Source organism: Pinus tabuliformis, chromosome 2_1 (genome assembly GCF_031772625.1).
Source record: "Pinus tabuliformis cultivar Carrire ecotype Pingquan chromosome 2_1, CPIR1, whole genome shotgun sequence".
NCBI lineage: Eukaryota > Viridiplantae > Streptophyta > Pinopsida > Pinales > Pinaceae > Pinus > Pinus tabuliformis.
The window spans coordinates 703,130,051-703,155,138 of NC_142299.1; positions in this window are offsets into that span (position 1 = coordinate 703,130,051).

Consider the following 25,088-nt stretch of genomic DNA (forward strand, 5'->3'; position numbering starts at 1 on the left):
GTATTCCTAGCTGATTTCAACATTTTGAACACATTGAAGTGAGTTTCAGGAGTAGAAGAGCTTTGTAAACAACATTTTTTTCCATATTGAGCTAATAAAAAGGCCCAAGCCATGGAAGATGGACCAAGGAGATGTAGCCTAGGAGGGGTGAACTCCTTCATCAAAACACTGTGTTAAGTGTTCATGTTGATGGTTTGCTGTACTTTTCATTGCTGTTGTTCAACACTTGTTTTCATGATATTTTTCTCATGTATTTCACTTTAAAAATTGATAAAATTTACCTATTTCCAATCACAAACACCATAAGAGAACCATGCACATGAAGTAATTGACAAGCATTTGTTTATAAATTTGAAGTTGAAATTAGCACAACAAAACTAACATTCAACAATAGATCACAATACAACAAGAATGAGTTAACTAAGTTAATTTCACTTAGTTGGCTCAATTAATTCAAGTTGAGGGCCTAACTTGAGTCATGTAGATTGGTTCCTAAATTTTAGGAGCCTAGATTGAGTTTAATTTGAGTTGTAATAAATAAATTTAGTTAAACTAGTTCCAACTGTTGGAGGAACTAGTAGGAGGTCTAGAAGTGGGGTGAAACTTTAGTGTTCAACTAGTTAACAGATAAATCAGCCATAATTAACTTATGCATGCATGAAATTCAAGCTACCCAATTGATGTTGGAGTTCAAGGGCAATGTATTATCACTTGTATATTTTTTGAGTTGTATAGGTGGTGCATGCAATCAGAGAAGGGCCTACAGGGATTGTGCAATTATAATTGGGAATTTACCTAATTAATAGGGGGCTAATTCCCAAGGAAACAGGGCAAGGAAATAAGAGCTTGGAAGGTAGTGAAATTAGCGAAGTATTGGGCAGAGTCAGCTTGTGAGGCAGTGAGATAGATTATACTTGTGTAAATATTGTTCAGGCTTGAATAAGCATTGCATTTCTTCTCTATTTTCTAACTAATGCAATATATATAGGAAGGGGTTTTGAGTAGTTTCTTTCCCCTTAGATAAATATTTGAGCATATGTGATTGAATCTTATCTCATGTTTATGTTGTGATTTCTTGATCGATTAATTGTTTCCGTTGATGAGTAGAGTAGATTCAAGTCTTTTGTTTTAGAAAATTACATAAGCAGTTTGAATCTACAAGGAATTTCTACATGGCATCAGAGCTAGAATCACAATAAAAGAGAAGATAATTCGAAGTTTGTGCAGGAGGTTCGAATTACAGGATCAGTGTTGTAGGTTTTCTCCAGGACTAAGAAGATGACTTCCACCAGACTTAGGTTCAAGTATGCCCTAGAAGGAACCACAAATTTTGTGGCATGGAAGATATGTATGGAGGAAATATTAGATGATAATGGGCTACTAGACTACATCAAGACAAATGTACTTAAACCCCCAGCAATTGATGCCAAAGATCTCACTCAGTGGAAGAAGGATGTAGCTAAATCAAGGAGGATCATATTGGAGGGAGTTCGAGATCATATTGTCTCGAATCTCCACGAGAAAGAAACTCCATTCGAGATGTGGAAAATTATGGCCAACTTGTTTGAGAACAATAATTACCATAGGAAGTTGGCACTGAAGGACAAGCTTTGTAGCATCAAAATGCAGAAGGATGAATCAATTCCGCAGTTGTTGGCTTATATGGGCTTGACCCAGGTTTGGAAGAATTATTTAGCCAAACAAATCCCGTAGCTACTGGCCCTCTTGACAACAACCCGCGAAGCGCGAGCTGAGGTCTCACTCGAGGTAGCAGGGGAGGGTACTGGAACCAGGTTTCGGCACCCTGGGATGTATTGGATGTGGTTTGGGGCTTCGTGCACTGTTTTGCAGCCTTGTGCTACGCCAGATCTGCGCAGATCAGAATACCCTTATCGCGCTTGTTATAGATGGAATCACTTATTACTAGTTTGATCTAGTTAAAACAATCTTTAAGCAAACATTTATTACTTTTAGTTACTTCGCGCATCAAGATTAATCCAGTTCACCTGAATTCAATCGTAGCAAATGCAAAAATCATAACAGTTCATTTATCATAAAAGAGTACAGTCGAAATCAACACATAATTTAGAAGAAACTTATCTTTATTATCAATCTTCAATAATACATCTAGATCCATCCTGCGCATTTAGTTGCAGGGGTCTGCGCACACAGTTTTGGACTTTCTAGGCCTCTGCGCACACAGCTGTAGAGCCTCTACCTTCTACCCTACTCCCTTGACTCAGAATTACAGACGCTTTCAAGTTATTTCCTTTCAGAACCCATTACATTCCATCTTTTTGTAATATTCCTAACCCAGAATATTCCTCAAACCCCCACAAAAACTCCAACCAAATATGTGCAAATGATATAATAATCCATAAGTGATGAAATAACAGTGGAAATGCTGATGAAACTGCTGCTGAAATGTTGATGAATCTACTGCTGGAATTCCAATGGAAATACCTTGCTCGAGTAGGCACTCGAAGTCCCCTGGGGCTAAGGGTGAGATCTCCGAACGGAGACACTCAATTCACTAAATAGTGCTACATACTAGCTAAACAATCAGTGTGCTCTAAGTGAAATGACTATAAAAAATGCTCATAACCAGAATGATCCCAAATGAGGGGGTTCCTCTCTATTTTGTAGCCTCTGCCTCTCACAATCCCTAGGCTCACTTTCTCCTGCGTGATCCCCTTCTTGCCATGTGTTCCTTCCCTCCTGCGCAGTCCCTCCATGTGTCTGCGTGGGCCCCATTTCTGTGTCCCCCTTTGGCCCCCTTGGTTCCCCCTTAAGTCACAATGTTGTGCTACCTAGGAAGTGACTTTTTATTCTAAAGTGATTTATGTTCCCCCTTCCTCACTTTTTATTTACAAATAACTATAGAAGGCAAAAATCGAACAAAATCGAATATTCCAATTAGCCATAGCTAATTAGGAATATTACAGTCTCCCTCGGCAAAATGTTGCTTATCCTCAAGCAACTGAAGTGATGGATGCTGTAAGATCTCCTCACTCTCCCAAGTGGCATCCTCATCCGGCAAATTCTTCCACCTCACCAAGAATTCCTGGACCGTCCTGCTCCGCAACCGTCTCTCCCTAGAGTCAATGATAGCCTCCAGCTGTAATACGAAATACCCCTCATCATCCATGGGTGGTAGCTCATTCGTCACGGTCACCTGCTGCCCCAATGCCTTCTTCAAGCATGATACATGAAAAATATTATGAATCTTGTTGCCTTGGGGCAGCTCCAACTCATATGCAACATGTCCAATCCTGTGTATCACCTTGTATGGTGCATAAAAGTGGGGCTTGAGCTTCTCAGCCCCCTTCTGCTTCAACGATGATTGTCGGTATGGCTGTAATCGTAGGTAGATCATGTCCCCTACCTCGAACTGTCTCTCCACCCGACCCCTGTCGGCATATAGCTTCTGCTGGTTCTGCACTGTAGCCATGTTATCCTTGAGAGCTCGGAGGATATCCTGACTCTCTTGGATCCAAATCTTGGCTCTAGGAGCCCTGCTATCACCAAACATCATGTCGACAAAAGATAAAGGATGATACCCATATAAGGCATAGAATGGTGACATACCAATGGACATGTGATGCGAAGTATTGTAGCAGTACTTCCCCAGATGCAACCACTTCAACCATGCTCATTGCTGCCCACTAACATAGTTACTCAAGTATCCCTCCAACCACTTATTAACTATCTCCATCTGTCCGTCTGTCTGTGGGTGATAGCTGGTACTCGGTGTCAACTCCGTCCCCACCAGTTGGAAAATCTCCTACCAAAACCCGCTCATGAAATGGCTGTCCTTGTCACTGATGATGGTCTTAGGAAGACCATGTAGCCTGAAGATCTCCCTGAAGAACAGCTCGGCCACCTGTGCTGTTGTATAATGTGCATATATGGCAAAGAAATGTGCGTACTTCGTCAGTCGATCAACGATGACAAAGATACAATCCTTGCCCTGTACCATGGGCAACCCTGTGATGAAATCCATCGAAATACTCTCCCATTTCCCCTCCGGAATGGGAAGAGGCTGCAATAATCCTGTGGGATGGCTCATCTCTCCCTTGTTCCTCTGGCAAACATCACACTCCCAGATGTGTTGGAGTACGTCCTCCTTGAGGCCCTTCCATGAGAACCTCTCCCTAATGGCCCTGTAGGTTTTGGTAAAACCCTGATGTCCTGCCAATGGGGAATCATGTGATGCCTGGAGTATCTTCTTCTTGAGCTGAGACCCCTCAATCAAGAATATTTGGTCCCTGTAGTGGATGATCTCATCGACCACCTTGTACTTGTCATCTGCCACCTGCCCATCCAGAACCTCACATGCAAATCTTCCCTTGGAGTACTCTACTAAGAGTCGAGCCCTCCAATCTGTATCCAAGCTCATAAAAGACAACGTGGCTGGTCTACATGAAAGGGCATCTGCTACCACATTTTTCTTACCTTTGACATACTCAATGTCAAAGTCATATGCTTGGATCTTACTGATCCACTTTTGCTGCCTCTCCTGTAGCTGCTTCTACTCCAAAAGGAACTTGAGGCAGTTGTGATTAGTCCTCACCCTGAACCTATTGCCTACCAAATACTGTCGGTACTTAGCCAATGCATGCATGATGGCCAACATCTCCTTGTCATATATGGAATACAACCTCTCATGCGGAAGGAGCTTCTGGCTCTCAAGTGCTATAGGGTGACCTCCCTGCATCAATACTGCATCGATCCCCTATCCTGACGCATCACACTCCAAAACAAATGGCTCCGTGAAATCTGGAAATGCAAGCAACTCCTGGATAGCCCGCTCAATCTCATCCCGATAGGCCTTGGGTGCCGCTAGGGGGTGGTAATCACGGACCGTATGCCCTGCTCAAGCTCGATGGTGTGCTCAAACCCCCGATCTGGTGGCTGTCCTGGTGGAATCTCCCCAAACACTATGGCATACCGATCAAGGATAGACTGTATCTCTGGGTGTACCGTCTGCCCTATAGTTCTTGCCTCTGATGCACGCAGCTCCACTACCCACTCTATGTCTCCCTTTTGGAAGACTGCCTCCATCTGATGAGCCGAGACAGTTTGAGGTGGATATGTGTGTTGTCCCCATATCTTCTCATGCCTCCCTGTATTCTCATCATCCCAATCCATCTCGAGGGTCTTCCAATCTATAGTGGCCTTCCCCAGAGTGATAAGCCACTGAACACCCAGTATCATGTTGGTGTACGGAATATTGACCATGAAAAAGTGGTCAGTCAATGTGTAGGTGCCCATCATCACTGAAAGCTCTGGAACATAATGATCACACGTCATGGTTTGATCTCCTGGGACCAATACTGAAAACCCATCGAAGCTCTCTGTCTGAATACCTCTCCGCTCAACCATCTGTGCATCGATGAAGTTGTGGGTTGCCCCACTGTCAACCAAAACTGATACACGCTGGTCACATACTGTTCCTCGTACACATAGCATTAGATACTTGGGAACTCCTCACAACGCTGCAAGGGCCCCTCCGGTGGGTGAAAAATATGCACCACCTGTTGGTGGTGGTGGAGGTGGCAAAGGTCCCTGTATGGCATGGCTATCTCTTGCCTCCACATCCTCCTCATCATCCTCTTCTCCACTGCTCTTGGAGAAGACCTCAATAAAATTTGCTTTACCAGCAACACATCTATGTCCTGGTGCCCATGGCTCCTGACAAGTGAAGCACAACCGCTTCTTCTTCAGCTCCATCCTGGCATCATCATCAAGCTGTACTCTTCCTGGATTTCCATTTGGAGGTGGAATCCTCACATCATTCCCCTTAGACTGGAAAGTCTGTCTCTAGGGGTAAGGTGTCTGGGTCCTGGGTCCTACTGATAGTGTCTTGGAGCGTAGCTGGTCTAGTGGATCGGACTAGACCCCGAAGTGGCTCTGTTAACTCCTCAGCATACATATAGACCCTCCGTGCCATGGAGAGGTCTCGCACCATCACGAAGACCCTCAAGGAATCTGCAATGTAGGTCTTTGGGCTCCCTGTCTATTTGAGCCTCGTCAGCTCAACGAAATGCTACTCTGGATCCTTCCAATCAAATTGCTCCATCAGTCTCTTTGTAAACTCAGCATATGACGTCACTGTGGAGTTCCCCAATGTAGCCATCTCATGAAACCACCAATCCCGGGCCTCGCCATCCAAATGCAACGCTGCCACCTTGATAGCCTCTGCCTCCGACATCTGGTTAAGCTGGAAATAAATGTCCAGCTTCTCCACCCAAGACTTTGCCAAACTGTTTGATGAGCCATCAAACATAGGCAAGTGGAATCTACTTGCTGCATGGTGGGTGTCACCATCATGGTAATGTCGGTACCCTCTGTGATGGTCGTGGGGTCTACTATCCCGCTGGAGCTGAACAAAATCTCTGAATGAGAGGGCTTCCCTGAACTCCTGCCCATAGGCCTGGTACTCTGAAAAATAATCGCCCATATGTCCGGGCTCTGCCTCCTACTAGGCTACGGCCCTCGTGTCGGCTCCTAAGAAAGTGGGCATGGTAGAGCGTGTAGGGGCATGTGAGGCCACCTGCTGTGAAGTATCACGCTACTCTAGCAAATAGTGGGATGCACCCGATCCCTCACCAACCTGAAAAACCTGTGGGCTCTCATGCTGTCTGGCCTCTACTGCCATGAATCTCTGCCCCATCACCCAAATCTGCCTCGACAAATCCTGCACGGATTTGAGGAGCATATCTACAAATCTCTTCCCGTCATCATCTACGATTGAATCCTCCTACTCTGTGTCCACCACAGGCTCCTATTTTGTTTCCACCACCGGAACACAATCTCCCTCTCCGTAAGTGTTCTACAGCCTATGCCCAATGTCTCTGTATCTCTGACCTTTGTAATAGATATATGGTTTTCCCCCAGTGTCATAGATTGCTAGCTCCATAGGCTGAGCCAGATCTATGCTCTGATACCACTATAATATTCTCAACCCATAATATTCCTCAAACTCCCGCAAAAACTCCAACCAAATATGTGCAAATGATATAATAACCCAGAAGTGATAAAATAACAGTGGAACAACATATAATGATGTAAACCGGAAATATAAGCAGATACACAAGAAATGCAGCGAGAAATGCTAAGCCATTTTATAATACTGAGCAATAAATGAGTACAAAAGGTGATTAGACAAATGGCACCTCGACTTGCACAAATAAAGTGAAGAAATACTCTCAGAATGACAAGAATGGCCTCTCTGCGTGGATGCTGCTGCTGTGCTGCTGCTGCTGCTAGAAAACAAATGATGATTTGGGGTTGCTCCCCTCCTCAAAAAAAGATGAAACTCTGGATTCAGGCTCTACTCAAGAAACCCAGAAAACCCAGAAAGCTTTCCTGGAATGGCCTCACACTGATCTGCGTCCCAGTTGCTAAGAAATTGTGATGTTGTTGCTACTGCTGGAAATCGAATGAGGATTTGGGGCTGCTCCCCTCCTTAGAAAAGGCTGAAACTCTAGAATCAGACTCTACTCAAGAAACCCAGAAAAACCTAGAAATCTTTTCTGAAATGGTCAACCCTTGAAAATCACCCCCCTGGGGTTCTGCACAGTTCCTCAAAGACGCTGATGAAACTGCTGCTGAAATGCTGATGAAACTGCTGCTGAAATGCTGATGAATCTACTGCTGGAATGCCAATGGAAATACCTTGCCCGAGCAGGCACTCAAAGTCCCCCGGGGCTAAGGGTGAGATCTCCGAACGAAGACACTCAATGCACTAAACAGCGCTTCAGACTAGCTAAACATCCAGCGTGCTCTAAGTCGAAATGACTATCACAAATGCTTTTAACCAGAATGATCCCAAATGAGGGGGTTCCTCTCTATTTTATAGCCTTTGCCTCTCACAATCCCTAGGCTCACTTTCTCCTGCGTGATCCCCTTCTTGCCATGTGTTCCTTCCCTCTAGCGCAGTCCCTCCATGTGTCTGCATGAGCCCCATTTCTGTGTCCTCCTTTGGCCCCCTTGGTTCCCCCTTAAGTCACAACGTTGTGCTACCTAGGAAATGACTTTTTATTCTAAAGTGAGTTATGTTCCCCCTTCCTCACTTTTTATTTACAAATAACTATAGAAGGCAAAAATCAAACAAATCAAATATTCCAATTAGCCATGGCTAATTAGGAATATTACACTTTTTCAAAAAACTACTTTCCCTCATAGAGCCCCACTCTATTTATACTTTCCCTTGGCCCGTGATCCCTTCGCGGGCTGACTCTATTACTATTTCTTTACATTATTTTTGGGCGGACTACCCTTTGACTCAAACTACTATAGTTCGTGCTCCGCACTTTCCGCGGAGTCTTTTAGCCTAATATTACCCAAAATCCTAGGCTTCGTACCCCATACTCGTTCCGCGAGGCTTGCGCTACCTAACAGTCCCCCAACACAATCATCGTGACTCATCCCGAGTCACTTATTAGCATGGCTAGATGCTCAGTCTTGGCTTCGTGGTTCACCTTTCGTTGAGTGGCACTCGTCATCTAGTTGCTCCTACTTTGTCTCCTACGACGCTTTTCCAGATTCAGTGCTTCTACCCTTTCTTCACAACTGATGATTCTCATTCTGCTCTGCTCGGTTAACACAGAACACCCTGTACGGGGATTTTAGCGCGAGTAGGGGAGCCGCATATAGGACCTCCTGGTACCACCATAGTCCTTTCTGACCGACGTATCTTCTCTTCGCACTATCCCCTGCAACTTGTGTTGCAATTTTGCGAGACCCTGGCTGCTATCTGCTGGATTGCACTCGTCGCGAACCATCAGAGGCAACTTAGTGGCTGCATCTCCACCCATGGTTGCCGTCTGTCCATCCTTTTGTTGTTATGTTGTAACGTGCCATCCGACCCCTAGGTGGGGCAACAACATCTGGACCAATTCTATTTCGCATTCCCGGTTTTTCAGTACATCCCCTACTAGTAATACTGTAGCCTGTGAGATACCCGCAGCTGGTAATACCAGATTCCTCAGAGAGTCCTGCCCCCTCTTTGGCCACATTACTACCTTCGGGTGCTTACCGGGTGTAGAGATGCTGAATAGCTCCATCTGTATTTCCAAAGCGTAGGTTGCCCAACGGATTCCCCATGGTGATTTATAAGCCATGCAAACTTCAATTTCCCGGATTTCCGCTCGTTCCATCTCGTGTAACCTTCTCGTGTGAAATCTGGGGTCAATCATTTCATATCAGGTTTGTACTATGGCTCTTGATTGCCCATCGCGTGCTCCCTTTTGCCATAATGCAGCCATCTTTTCATGAACAATGGTATTAACGGTCATCATTCCTTGGAGCAGCGCACCTGCGTGGCTCTGTCTACGAAACCACGCACCTGATTGTTTGCCAACTGTACACGTACCCTAATACCGATGCATCTTTTCCTCAGACTGCTTTATCGTCCCTCGCTCTCTTTCAACTGGTCAAAGTGGTGAGACTCTTCGTGGAACGATTAGTTAGGCGGCCAACTTGCCCGTATAGAGCTTCAGGCGACTACCATTCACTCTTCCTGGGAAGGGGTCTTCGTTGAGCTTATCCAGCTGAACTGTGCTCCCATCAATTACTTCTTTAATGACATAAGGCCCCAACCAATGCATACAGAGTTTACCTGGTAATTTTTTGAACTCACTGTCATATAACAATACGAGGCCATCCTTCTTGAACCTACACACCTTGATATGGCGATCATGCCATGCTTTCTCGCGCTATTTCTATACCTACTGATGAAATCCCACCAGAAATCGTTCTTCCTCCAGTTTTTTGAGTTGTGCGAGCCTTTCCTCTAAAGCCCCATGATTTTCCATTCCTATAGCTACTACAATCCGTAGGCTGGGCACAATATATTCCATAGGTGTCACAACCTCCTTACCATAGACTAGTCAAAACGGTGTGTGGCCTGTCAATTTTTTGCACGTGGTTTGGTATGCCCATAGCACAACAGGGATGTGCAAGTCCCAATCATTCTGTCACGCATTTCAGATCTTAGTCAGTGCGGTTTCCAAAATTTTGTTGAATGCCTCAATGGTCCCATTTGCTTGCAGATGGTATGGCGTGCTTTGTTGGTGATATATTTGGAATTCCTTAGCGAGAACGCTGATGGTCTTGTTCAAAAAATGTGTTCCTCGATCGCTCATGAGAATCTTTAAGGACACCTAAACCTGGTCAACACATTCTCGAACAAGAACTTTGCCACTATTGTGGCTATGCAATACTTAACTCGCAGTGCTTCTTCCGGGAGTCCTTCTTCTAGGTTCATGGGTTCCTCGCCCGTCTCAATCTGGGATAAGTGGTTTGGACCCACATTCAGACGTCTTGGCTTTACAACTACCTCAAAATCATATTCCTGAAACAACGAAAACCATCGACAAATGCACCCCCCCAACACAGGCTTATTCACTAGGTAGTTTAGCACAAAGTGATCAATATACATATTAAAATGTCCTCCAAGCAAATAGTGACGATATTTTTGGAGTGTGTACACCATTGGAAATCCCTCTCACTCAGTAGTAGAGTAATTTCTTTCGGCTTTTGACAACCTTTGACTTGCAAACGCAATCGGGTGGTGAACTCCCTCTGCGCCTTCTTGAGTAAGTACTGCTCCTAATGCGATACACGACGTGTTGACATGCATGTGGAGCTCCACATCCCATTTTGGAAAGATCAAGATAGGGGCAGATGCCATTTTTTCCTTTAGCAATTCTAGGATTTTGTTAGATTCCTCGTTCCAGCAATACGTGGCATCCTTTTTTAACAATTGTTCCATTGGAGCCGTGATCTGGGCATAACCGTTTATGAACTTTTGATAGTACCCCATGTGTCCCAGCGTAGCGTAGAGATGTTTGACACTACGCGGTGCTTGCAGACCTAATATGACAACGATCTTTGTCAGATCCACCATCAGGCCTTGCCTACAAACTACGTGACCCAGAAAGTTCCCGAAAGGAACAAGGAACGTACACTTCTTTAGATTGAGCGCAATCTAGTGTCGACGATAGGTATCCAACATTAATCGTAAGCTCTCAGTATGTTTCTTAACTAGGCCAAAGATGGTCCAATCATCAAGATAGACTTCCAAGAATTTATGTATGAATTCCTTGAATGAATCTACCACAACGCGGGAAAATATTGCCGGCACGTTCTTTAGCCCGAATGGCATCACTATATATTGAAATCAACCCATTCCATAGCAAACGTTGTCTTGCTTCGATCCTTCGGTGCGATCTTGATCTGATGGCATCCAGAGAACCCATTCGTAAAGGAATACGATTCCTGCACGCCCACATTTTCTACGACTTCATCGGTAAAAGGTGTGGGAAATGGATCATTAACACAAGCATCATTGATTTTCCCTAGATCCATGTAGATGTTTGGTCAATTTAGTGAAGTCTAAATTGCAACTATTAAATGTCAACCCGGGGCTCGTAAGCTGATGAAGTGATGTGTACTGTATGTACTTAGGCAACTATTTCTTAAGTTTTTGTCGTTTTTAACTTTTTAAGTTTGTTTTCAAGTCTATTTCTCCTACAGTGATGTGATGGAAATGAAAATAAAGTGAGTGAGGTGTGTGTGATTGTGATGAGTTCTAGATGATTTCTTAAAGCTCAAAAAGTAATCTACGAGAAAGCTTTGAACAACAACTGAAATGAAATTACTCTTAAAGGAAAAATGAAAGCATCAAATGAAAGACTAGTGACCTTGGCCCAGTGTCTATGTTGCTGCAGAAAATGAAATTGAAAATGACATCTACATTAACTTAAAAACAAGAGCAACTACTTTAGTTCTTCAATGAAATCTCAAGCAATGTACAATCTAAGTGACAAATCACACTACTTAATTTTCCCTTAACCTTTCTGCCTTCAGATGGATTTATCATATAAGAAAGAGTTATGAGTGAGTTAGCAACGTGAGCCTTAAACAAAATAACCAAGCTGCGTTAGAGATATTTTGGTCCTCGATAAAGATATTGAATTATAAAGAAGAGACCATCAACAAGTAAACAACTTGATTAGTAAACAATTATGCAACTTAAAGAAATGATAACAAAGAAATAAAGGCTGCAAACAAAGAAGGTCAGCACCATTAGACAAGATGATCACAAGTATCACTAGCTGTGAAAAAGAAAGAAAAGAAATTGTCCCGGGCACCTAAGCAAACTGCAAAAACACACTGATCAGTCATGGAAAAATGCAGAAATATAAATGGACAGAATTCAAAGTTATATACAGCTATTGTACATGATCAAAACGTAGTAAGCAAAATCATTCTGTACAACTATTATACAAAAGCTGATAAGAAGAAATGCATAAAATGAAAAGCACTGTACAGGCCTTAAGTAAACAGGGGCCCTCTGCCTACTCCAGCCAGCTCAAAAGATCACTTAAACGCTCAAATGGAGAACAATCTTCTCATATATTACGTAGCAAAAGTAAAAGTTACAGTGGGGTTCAATATTACATAACAGTAGCTAGCTAATAAGCGTTCAAATACGCTTTATTTATAGCAGGAAAACCAAACTAACTTAATCACAAACTACGCTATTCTAACAGCTGTGTGAAGAACACGTAATCTAGCACAGTCCACGGATTTAGGCAACGGTCGAGGTGGGTATTAAATCTCTGGTTGGATTCGTGTTCTCCATCATCTGCGTGGTTGAGGAAGAGGCTAGCTGTGCTTCACGTGCTCTAAACCGAACACGCAGAGCCGTGCCACCGTCAATCACCTTCGTTTGACCGAAGTTGCCCCCTCGTTGACCATGGGTGTTTACCACTGTTATGGCTGAGCTGGAAGGACACACACCATGTCCTTAGTGCCACATACTTGCCCATGTGGCCCTTCTGACCGGAGGACACCTGGATCATGCCATTTAAGAAAACAGCTGCGGAAACTGGGATCAGCTGCGGAAACTACAAGTTTTGAACCAAAATTCTAATCCAACAACATAGTCATTAGCATAATTAATAAACCATGTAAAAGTCCTATAATACAATGTTTTAAGCAAATTTATGAAGGAAATGAGTGATAAAGGAATGAAATGAATGGAAAAGGAGGCTGAGAGGATGTGAAAATGAGTGCAGGTCTGAGGCTCAACATACCCCCACTGTGAGGATGTTGCATGTCCTCATGCAACCAAAACTTTGTTAGTGTTTTTCAGTCCATGTGCTCAGATGCTTCTGCCAAAACATCTAGCCTTCTCCTCTTTCTCCTTGTTGCCAAAATTGTCCTTGGTTTTATGACTAAACACTTGAATTTCAAATTGATCAAGGCCCTGCTCAGTTTCTTGCATTTTCTCTTCAATTTCTTGTTCTTCTTCTGCCAGAGCCCAAGGTGAAGCATGGTGTCGTCATGGACAATCTTGTCCACCTTGCTTTGTTCTTTCAATGCTTCATTATCCTGTCTAATATGCCGGTTCAAAATCTCTAGCTCAAATACCTCTTGTTTTAGAGAGTTGACTTGTTCCTCAAGAGGCAATGTTGTGCTTGGACCGGCAACAGATTGCTCCAAGATCTCCAAATAATTATATGCTTCCTGTTGGTCAGGGTCAATGTCAGGTGTTTGTCTTGGCCTAAATTCAAATTCTTGAAGACTGCTTTCTCTTTCTTGCTGGAAGGGACTTTCTTCTCATGGAGGACTTGGCTCAATATCTAGCTGGATTGGAGTCTTTTCAGGTGTGCCCAAATCAATGAAATGTGACTGCTTTTCTTTAGTCACACTCTTCTTTTCTATAAGTCTACTGCTCCTTCTCACTTGTACACTAGTACTCTTTTGCTGACTACTTTGTTTTTCTTTTTGTTTCTTCTTTGAGAGGGCAGTAGCTTGGAGTTCTACTAGTCTATCAACCAAGGTTTGATAGTCCTCTTCTATTGAAGGTTCAGGGGATAAATATGATTGTTGGACAACTGCTTTCCCTTTATCCTTTTTCTGTTTCTTAGTTTTCTCTCTCTCCACTTCTTCCTCTTGAGTAGTCTCCTGAGTTTCTATAATGGGAGGATTTTGTGCTACAACATCCTTTTTCATTCTTCTACTTCTTTTTGGGACTCTAGGAGAGCTGCTAGCGGAAGCTTCAGTTTCCTCTTGAAAATGATTCCTGACTAAAAACTTTTCCCATGTATCATTGTTGTTTTTCAATTGGTCCTCTATAAGAATTTTAATGAACCAATGATGATACAAGTGAGGTTCAATATTGCCTATATTCTTTTGGACACTAAAACTCATCTTTGTTAGGCTTCTTAGCAGAAAATAGGGCAAATTGATGGCATGGCCCTCCATGAAGTTCATCATAATTCTAGCATGGTACATATACATAGTGCCAAAGCGGCCTACACATGTTATAAACTTTTGAACTAATAACAACAATGCAGTCCATTCTTCTTTTATAACATGTACAAGTATTCCTTTGGTGAAAACTGAAGTGTCCATACCTGGATTCTTGAGCATATTTTTCCATTCTTGATCTTCAACCCCTCTGTTCTTGAACCATCAGTCTCCCACCACAGGTAAATTAGTTGCTGTTGCTGTAGAGTTTTCTGTGACTGTGAATTTCAGATCTCCTATTTCCACAGTACTTCCATTGAATGAACGAGCAAATGTTTTTGTTACCTCCTTATCATATCCTTTGAATTTCTGAATGAAATTCAGCCATTTTGCCTTTTTTAACGCTTCTTTTGTCTGTGGGTATCCTTCTAGATACTTTGAACCTTCAGGCTCAGCTTGAAGCAATTTCCCCATCTCAACTTCTGCTGAAGTTTTGACTGTATATGGATACTCAAGGAGGATGCTTCACGGGAGAGACAGATAGACTACGGCTGGAAGTGAAATAGCCGCACTGTAATGCGAGGTAATACAATTTGAAAATGAAACTGTGGAGCTTGAAACAGAGCTGCGGGGTTTAAAACATAGACGTGGAGAGCTGCGGGGTTTGAAACGAAGCCGTGGATTTTACAACAAAAACGAGAGCGGAAATGGTGTGAAGGTAAAGAGTGGAAGACAAGCACGGGAGTGAGTTCGAATGCGTGCGAAAACGGAGTGATAAGGGAATGAGATAACGGCCAGATCCCTTGGAGTCGGACGACTTTCATACACGTTTCAGTTTTTGGCTGCGGAGATCGTAGTGGAGAAGAGACGTAGTACGATAAGTCCCTTCTTCTCTGTACGACTAATTAATGAAAGCGCAGTCTCGATTTGAGTTTAAACTAAGGGTGATTATGAGACCGTTATGAAGATCTAAGGTGGATGAAGGATGATTACGATGGAGAAATGGGATGATCTTTGCTTAATCATTGCATTTAGTGACTCTGTCCACGATTAATAATTATGCACAACATGACATTCAAATGGTTGTTTGGAGAAAAATTTTGATCATACCTTTATGGGTTTACCATCTGTTGATTAAGGTTGTTGATCCATGATTGCCTTTTGATCCTTCAGGTGCCTTCCATCCCTGTTGCCCTCTGACTGTGATTTTTTTTTAAAACAGAGTACTGCTGCTGTGGAGACAGAGTGTGCTGGCTGCGGAATCTGGTGCGAGCTGCGGAAACTGGTGCGAGCTACGGAAACAGTTCTCAGCTGCAGAAACTGAAACAACACCCTTATTTCTATAAAAAAGTAGTTAGAGAAGACTTAACTAAATTAAATAGTCCTGAGAGGGACTTTTATCGATGAAATGGAGTGAGATGAATGAAATGAAATGAAAATGAAGTGGAATGGAGATGAAGTGGAATGAAAATGAAATGGAATGGAGATGAAGTGGAATGAAAATGAAATGGAATGGAGATGAAGTGGAATGAAATGGTAAATGAGATGGAAAGAGAGAGAGTTTTTTTTTTTTTTGGAAAATATAAAGTGTCAGGTGCCCCTGATTTTCACCTTATATTTTCTGCATAAGACCGCCAATCCAAGATTGGTTTTCAGGCTTATACAAGAGACCTTTTTTTTTTCTTTTTTTCTCTTCTCTTTTTTTTTTTTTCAACTGAAAGAAACAAAGACTAGGCTGATGGAGGAGAAGAATTCTTCTCCACCAGCCTCATTGCAGAATCTTCTTGGAACATTTTAACAAACTCCTCCTTTGAGAGTGGCTTGTGGTAGATTTTCAATCGGTGGCTATTCACAATGAGAGGAGTCTGAAGCTCATCAATGGTCTTTACTCGAACTGCTCCATTGTTAAAGACTTCATCAATCTCATATGGTCCAAGCCAATGAGTTTGAAATTTTCCCTTGAAGTCCTTAAACTTGGAATCAAACAATAGTGCCCAATATCCCTTCTGAAACTTTCTTTCTTTGATGTGTCGATCATGCGACTTAGTTCTTTGGTGTTGAACTAGATCAGTCCTTAAAATTGCATCTTGTCTTATTTCATCTAGCTCATTTAGCTGGTCCATTCTGTGCTTTTGGGCTTCTGATAGGTTCATCCCCAATTGAACTACCATCTTGAAGGTCTTGACTTGGAAATCAATGGGGAGCAGGAATTCTTTCCCATAAACAAGTTCATAGGGAGAATGTCCTGTTGTGTTCCTCCATGTAGTTCTATTGGTCCATAAGGCTTTAGGAAGCCTTTCTGCCCAATCTCTTCTGTGGAGATGAACAATTTTGGTGATGATGCTTTCAAGAACTTTATTTGTAGATTCCACTTGACCATTTTCTTGCGGATGGTATGGAGTAGATGTTCTGTGCTTGATTTTGTATTCCTCCATCAGCTTTTCCATCAGTTTAGATGTAAATTGACTTCCCTGATCTGTCACAATTTCTCTTAGGACACCAAAACGAGTAAAAATATCCTCAAAAAGAAATTGAACAACTGAATTTTCAGTGGCAGAAGGCAATTCCTTGGCTTCTACCCACTTAGTAACATAATCAGTGCAAACCAATATATACTTCTTTTGCTTAGATGGTGGATTAATAGGTCCAACGAAATCTAGAGCCCATTTCTCAAAGGGTTCGATGCATACCTATGGCTATAGTGGCATTTCATTTGAAGGAGTTGGTCTCCCAACTCTTTGGCAGCTGTCACACCTTCTAACATATTGCTTTGCATCTTTGAAGAGAGAAGGCCAATAATATTCTAAAGAAAGGATTTTATAGGCCGTCCTCTTGTCAACAAAGTGTCCGCCACACGGTTCATCATGACATGCCTTAAGGATGTCAGGCATTTCATCTTCCCTAACACATCTTCTGATCATACAATCTGGCCCTGTTTTGAACAATTCATTAGAAATCCATGAATAATGTGAACTCTCCTGAATGATTTTCCTTTTCTCATTAGGAAATAAGTGTGGAGGAAGCTTCCCTGTAACTAAATAATTAGCAATATCTGCATACCAAGGGGTTTTAGTAGTTACTGCAAACAAGTATTCATCTGGAAACTTATCCTCTACAGGAGAATCTTCGTTAGTGTTTTGGATTCTAGACAAGAAATCAGCTACTATGTTTTGTTTCCCTGGTCTATCTAACACAGTAATATTGAATTCTTGTAAAAGTAAAAGCCATCTTGTAACTCTGCCATTAGTAATAGGTTTGTTCATAAGATATCTAATTGCATAATGATCAATATGGACAAAGGTTTCATAGCCGGTTATATAATGTCTAAACTTGTTGATTGCATGAACAACGACTAAGAATTCTTTTTCAGTCACAGTATAATTTAACTCAGTGGGAGTCAAATTTTTACTGGTGTAATAAATAGCATAAGGAACTAAATCCTTTTGACCCAACACAGCTCCTAGAGCTGTATCTGAAGCATCTGTAGAAATGTGGAAAGGGAGTTTCCAATTTGGCCCCCTCAAAATGGGTGCTTCAGATATTCTAGTTTTTAAAGTTTCAAATGCAGATTGATAGTCAGGATCCCACTTGAATTCACAGTCTTTGGTAAGTAATTTGAAGAGTGGAGATGCTATCTTGGTGAAGTTTTCAATAAATATTCTATAATACCCAGTAAACCCAAGAAAACTTCTAACATCCCTTTGACAATTTGGAATAGGTAACTTGGAGATGACTTCGACTTTTGATCTATCAACTTTGATTCCATCTTCTAAAATATGATGTCCTAAAACAATCCCTTCAGTAAACATCATAAAACATTTTTCATGACTTAATGAAAGATTTGTTTCTTTACATCTAATGAGGACTTTTTCCAAATTTTCTAATGCTTCTTCAAATGAGTTACCATAAACTGTAAAATCATCCATGTAGACCTCTACACAATCATGAATTAGATCGGAAAAGATTCCTAATACTTCCCTTTGAAATGTTGCGGGTGCATTACATAATCCAAAGGGAAGTACTCGGTAAGAAAAAGTCCCCCATGGACAGGCAAATGTGGTTTTATCCTGATCTTCAGGTGCTACCTAAATTTGATTGTAACCACTAAAACCATCCAAAAATGAGAAATACTTTTTGCCTGCTAAATTATCTAATACTTGATCAATAAAGGGCAAAGGAAAGTGGTCCTTCAAGGTTGCTTTGTTCAATTCTCTGTAATCAATGCAAACCCTCCATTTACCATTCTTTTTAGGTACTATAACCAAAGAGGAAACCCACCGGCTATCTGAAATGAAGTTTACATTAAGTAACTTTTGGAGCTCTTCTTTCACTATCTCCCTAAGAATTGGATTCATCCTTCTTTGAGGTTGTCTGATTGGTCTACTATTTTCCTCAATGTAGATGTGATGAATGCTAGTCTTAGGATCAATACCTTTCATATCGGTATACTCCCATGCAAATGCAGTAGAATGTCTTTGCAAGACTTTGGTTAGCTCTTCCTGTTGTGATTTTTCCAAGTTTCTATTGATGTTTAGTGTTTTTCCTGGAAAGATCTCAATGGCAGAACTACTAAACTCTTCCATAGAGAAAAGAGACATTTGTCTAGATGAAAGATACTCTATGTCAGAATCCAACTGAAATTGTGTGGAGTCATATTCTGAAGATGGTTCGAAATTTTCTAATGTATTCAGAATTTGACTATCTTCACTAATCTCAGAAATGGTAAAGACAGGTTGTATAGTATCTTCATCATCAACCCACTCATTATCTCCTATTTCTGTGATTGATTTTGCTGGAGGATACAGATTGAACTTCTTTGTTGAATTACCATCATAAATGTACATGTCCCCAGACCTACAACTTATGAAAGCATCAGCTGTGGCTAGCCAAGGTCTTCCTAAAATAAGAGGATGTCCTCCTAGATTACTCTTGGGAGTTAAAATCATAAAATCCACTGGATATTCCCAAGAATCTAAGGAGACAGGAATGTCTTCTAATACACCATCTGGTTTAATAATGGATCGATCTGCAAGTTGCAACAAGGTGGGTGTAAAAAGAAGATTAGGAAGTTTTAGCTGTTCCATAGTCTGTCTACTCATGATGTTGATAGCAGCCCCTAAATCAATCAAAGTATTTGGTATTTCTACCCCATTGATATGTGTTTTGACAATTGGACTACCGGGGTCTACATATTTCTGCATAGTAATCTTTCCCATCATGATGTCTGCAATTTTTCCTACCAGGTGGATCCTTCTGGTATCTCTTGGTTTCCTTCCTGGTCTTTTAAGGCTCAACTCCTTTATTTTTTTTGCTAGAATAGGAATTTCCTTAATGGCTTGTAACAAGGGAATCTTGATATAGACATTTTTCAATTCATCTAGAAAATTATAGTCAGGCAACCAAATTTGTTTTTCCACTCCTTTATCAATTTGTAATCTTTCAGGAAAAGGAGGTGTGGATAGAGATGTAGGTTGCTCAACTATGGGAGTTGTGGGGGTTGACTCTTTTTCTTTTTCTTTTTGAGTGTTTGGGTTTTGAAGAGATGCTTCAGAACCCTTATTGGCTTTAAGAGACTCTTCCTCAGAAATGCTTGGCTGTTGAACATTTATAGAAGGTTGATCTAGGATTCTACCTGATCTGAGTTGTACTTCATTGAGAGGAACGATCATATAGGTAGGGAATGGTTGACCTTCCATCATGTAAGCATTTTGAGGGTTTTTATTATTGGGGTTTGGCAATGGCTGAGAAGGAAGTTGTTTTGACTTAAGCAAGAGTTGAGAACTTTGTTTCTGTTGAGAAGGTTGTTGTTGTTGAGGAAATGGCAATGATAGTTGTGGACTTTGATTTGGAAGTTGTGGAACTTGCTGGTTTTGAAAAGATGGAGGATATTGATAGAATTGAGCAAATCTCCCATAAGGATTTTGCATACCTTGTATCCATGATTGAAAAGGATTTTGAGGTTGGGACCAAGGTTGTTGCCAAGGATTCCAATTTGGTTGGGGTTGAAAATTCATAGAGTTGTTAAACCCTTGATTTTGTTGCCCTTGCCAAGGTCTCCTTGCAACAAAACAGAGAGATTCGAGTGTATTTGGATCTTCTTGAAAGACAGCTTTGAGCCCAGGAATTGAAGGACAATCCTTGGTCTCATGGTTCTCTGAGCAAATTACACATGTTTCTACAACTTTTGCATCCAAGGGACATTCCCTTAGAGCATGTTTCTTCCTACATTTCGGGCAAAAGATGGCCAAAGCCTCAGCTTCTGCTTTCTGTTTATTGTGAATCTTAAGGGTGTCTAATTGTTCACTAAGACTCCCTAAGGTATCAATTTTAAATTCATCAAGCATACTGCCAATTTCAGCCCTACTTACCGATCCAGTTGCAGATTTGTTTGCTCTGAGGAGAGAAGGATCTCTAGGCCCTTTTTGAGTTTTAGATTTCCCCCTTGAGAGATGGACACATAGCTCCGCTATTTCATTGAGTGAAAGTTGAGATATATCTCCCTTCCCCATCATGTTCAAAATGTCTATCCATTCATCTCTAATGGCTTCTAACAAAAGGGCTTTCAAGGTCTCCTCATCTAAGTTGTTCATTTTTTCTCTTTTCAAATTGTATTGAAATCTTTCAAGCAAATCCTCCAAATTTTCATCTTCTTTTTGTACAATCTTGAATACCTCATCCTTGTGATTGGTGGGCATACAATAGTCCATATACCTATCCAAAAATGTTTGTTTCATATCATTCCAAGACCTAATGGATTGAGTGAGTAATCCCATGAACCATTTCAAAGTTTGTCCTTTCAATGTTGAAGGGAACAATTTGAGTTTTTGAGAGTCATCCAGATAATCATAAGTTCGACATATGACTTCAAACTCAAATAGAAATGTTTCAGGGTCCTCATTCCTTAACCCATGAAAGTTTGGGAGGAAAGATGGTGATATGTTTTTCATAGTGGCTCGGGAGTCCTCATCAATGATAGGGAACCCAAATGAGTTATCCCCATCCCTATTTCCTCCAATGTTACCTCTACCTCCTCCATTGTTTCCTCCTCCTCCTCCTCTACCTCTAACTCTACCACCTCCTTCCTCTGTCATAGTGGTTTCCCTAGAGACTTCAGAGTCTTCTGGTTCTTCTACAAAGGGTGAATGAGAAGGAATTTCTCCCTCTTCTTCAGATGATTCTACTTCTTCAATTACAATTGGTCTTTCTGTAGAAGAAAGGAAAGGATCTCTTTCTGATTCAAATTCAATAGAAGGTGTCGGAGAGTCAATTCTTGCCTCTTCAATTCCAGGAATCCTAGGGCTAGGAGTGTCAGTTGGAGATGAGGGAGGTGTCTCTTGTCTATTCCTTGAAGTAGATGGACTTGTAAAAATTGAACTCTTGGCTCTAGCTAAAAACCTTCCCCTAGAATCTCTAGCTCTATGCATGTCATTTTTATTTTTTCTTCAAGTTAGGCTAATAATTCTCTTTCTGATCTTCCAGGTCACTCTAGGTGCAAGAAGAGAGCATACTTAAGAAACTATTAAACCAATAACTTTCCCTTTTCTGATCCTCCAGATCACTCTAGGTGCAAGAGGAGAGCATACTTTGAGAGGTTATCAATTTTCCTTTCTTGAAATTTTCTTGTTTTTTTTTAAAGAATTGGCTACCTAATTTTCACTTCCCCGGCAACGGCGCCAAAATGTTTGGTCAATTTAGTGAAGTCTAAATTGCAACTTTTAAATGTCAACCCGGGGCTCGTAAGCTGATGAAGTGATGTGTATTGTATGTACTTAGGTAACTATTTCTTAAGTTTTTGTCGTTTTTAACTTTTTAAGTTTTTTTTCAAGTCTATTTCTCTTACAGTGATGTGATGGAAATGAAAATAAAGTGAGTGAGGTGTGTGTGATTGTGATGAGTTCTAGATGATTTCTTAAAGCTCAAAAAGTAATCTACGAGAAATCTTTGAACAACAACTGAAATGAAATTACTCTTAAAGGAAAAATGAAAGCATCAAATGAAAGACTAGTGACCTTGGCCCAGTGTCTATGTTGCTGCAGAAAATGAAATTGAAAATGACATGTACATTAACTTAAAAACAAGAGAAACTACTTTAGTTCTTCAATGAAATCTCAAGCAATGTACAATCTAAGTGACAAATCACACTACTTAATTTTCCCTTAACCTTTCTGCCTTCAGATGGATTTATCATATAAGAAAGAGTTATGAGTGAGTTAGCAACGTGAGCCTTAAACAAAATAACCAAGCTGCGTTAGAGATATTTTGGTCCTCGATAAAGATATTGAATTATAAAGAAGAGACCATCAACAAGTAAACAACTTGATTAGTAAACAATTATGCAACTTAAAGAAATGATAACAAAGAAATAAAGGCTGCAAACAAAGAAGGTCAGCACCATTAGACAAGATGATCACAAGTATCACTAGCTATGAAAAAGAAAGAAAAGAAATTGTCCCGGGCACCTAAGCAAACTGCAAAAACACACTGATCAGTCATGGAAAAATGCAGAAATATAAATGGACATAATTCAAAGTTATATACAACTATTGTACATGATCAAAACGTAGTAAGCAAAAGCATTCTGTACAACTATTATACAAAAGCTGATAAGAAGAAATGCATAAAATGAAAAGCATTGTACAGGCCCTAAGTAAACAGGGGCCCTCTGCCTACTCCAGCCAGCTCAAAAGATCACTTAAACGCTCAAATGGAGAACAATCTTCTCATATATTACGTAGAAAAAGTAAAAGTTACAGTGGGGTTCAATATTACATAACAGCAACTAGCTAATAAGCGTTCAAATACGCTTTATTTATAGCAGAAAAACCAAACTAACTTAATCACAAACTACGCTATTCTAACAGCTGTGTGAAGAACACGTAATCTAGCACAGTCCACAGATTTAGGCAATGGTCGAGGTGGGTATTAAATCTCTGGTTGGATTCGTGTTCCCCATCATCTGCGTGGTTGAGGAAGAGGCCATCTGTGCTTCACGTGCTCTAAACCGAACACACAGAGCCGTGCCACCGTCAATCACCTTCGTTTGACCGAAGTTGCCCCCTCGTTGACCATGGGTGTTTACGATTGTTATGGCTGAGCTGGAAGGACACACACCATGTCCTTAGTGCCACGTACTTGCCCATGTGGCCCTTCTGACCGGAGGACACCTGGATCATGCCGTTTAAGAAAACAGCTGCAGAAACTAGGATCAGCTGCGGAAATTGCAGGTTTTGAACCAAAATTCTAATCCAACAACACAGTCATTAGCATAATTAATAAACCATGTAAAAGTCCTATAATACAATGTTTTAAGCAAATTGATGAAGGAAATGAGTGATAAAGGAATGAAATGAATGGAAAAGGAGGCTGAGAGGATGTGAAGAGGAGTGCAGGTCTGAGGCTCAACAGTAGATGCGGATCTCACCCCTCTGTTTCTTCTCCTGCACCACCATTGGAATTACCCAATCAGACTCCTCGATTGGTTCAATGATTCTGGCTGCCAACATCTTGTCCAGCTCTTCTCATACTTTTGCTTTGTATTTTGGATTCAATTGGTAAGGTCGCTGCTTTATTGGCTTCACGTTAGGCTTCAAGGTTATCTTCATCATTCCTAATTCACCTTGAATCCCTTTCAGCTCTGTAATCTTAGTAAGGAAGAGGTCTCGATACTCCCTGAGTAGCTCGACAACATTTTCCATGGTAGCGTCATCCCAGTAATCCCCAAGCGTAGCATAATTCGGTTCTTCCTATGTTTTGATTTTCACTTGCTTCATTTTTAATGGCACTGTGACATCTGGATATTCTATTTCGGGTCCACGAACTTCTTGACTTCCTTCGGATTCTGGTATATTGATGTCACGTGGATCATCCTTGTCCCCTTCTGCTTTTACATTGTAACATTCCAAGGCCTGGCTCAGCTGTCACGACCAGTCTAGTTGCACGACTTCTTCCAGCTCAAGCAACAATGTGAAAATTGAGGTCTTTACTAGCTTTAACGTGTCGTCCACTGTATCCATCCATTGATCCTCAAAAATAAATGTTGACAGAAACCTTTCGCGCAAGGTATCCCACTCACCTGTGCCACGTTGGAGCTCCGTTTCAGTTCAACAATTCCTTGGGATGACATCTAAGGTATGATAAAATAGGTGCACCCATTCTGGTTGCGGCTCTTCGTCATAGGCTTTGGTCCATTTGCTTAGATGTATGTGCAAATTTTCTCATCCATCATATTTCTCCTTTAGTTTGAGTGTTGGCTTCCCGAATCGTATCTGCATCATGCGCTTACAACTTTGATAGTTTGCGAAAGTGCCTTCATGGGTGTTGGCTGGATAAATCGTTCTTGTGGACAAGACCAATCTCCCTAGTATCACAAGATAATCTAGCAACAAGCAGACAAATAAATCTATCTTTCCCTAGACATATACAATTTACAAATATAGACTATAGAGGTGTTATGATCCAACCTTAGATCCAACACTTATTTGTTGTAGTCATCCCTCGATCGTCCGAAAGAGTTATCCTTCAAATACCTGCAATCACAAACAAGCAAACATCAAATAGCACATGCATAACAAATATAGTAAATCATGCCTATTATGGTGATCAAGGAATCCATAAAATAAACCATAAATGAACAACTTATTGAGAAAAACAAACTTATTTGTATTAAATTTGAAGTAGAAGAACCTTACAACCTTTTCAGCCTTGATTTTGAAAAAGCTCTTCTTGGGGTCCGAAATAGGAATTTCCTTTACTTTGACAAGCCTTGCACTCTTCCAAATGAGATCTTAGAGGTATATAATCTCTCCTCATAAAATCTCAAC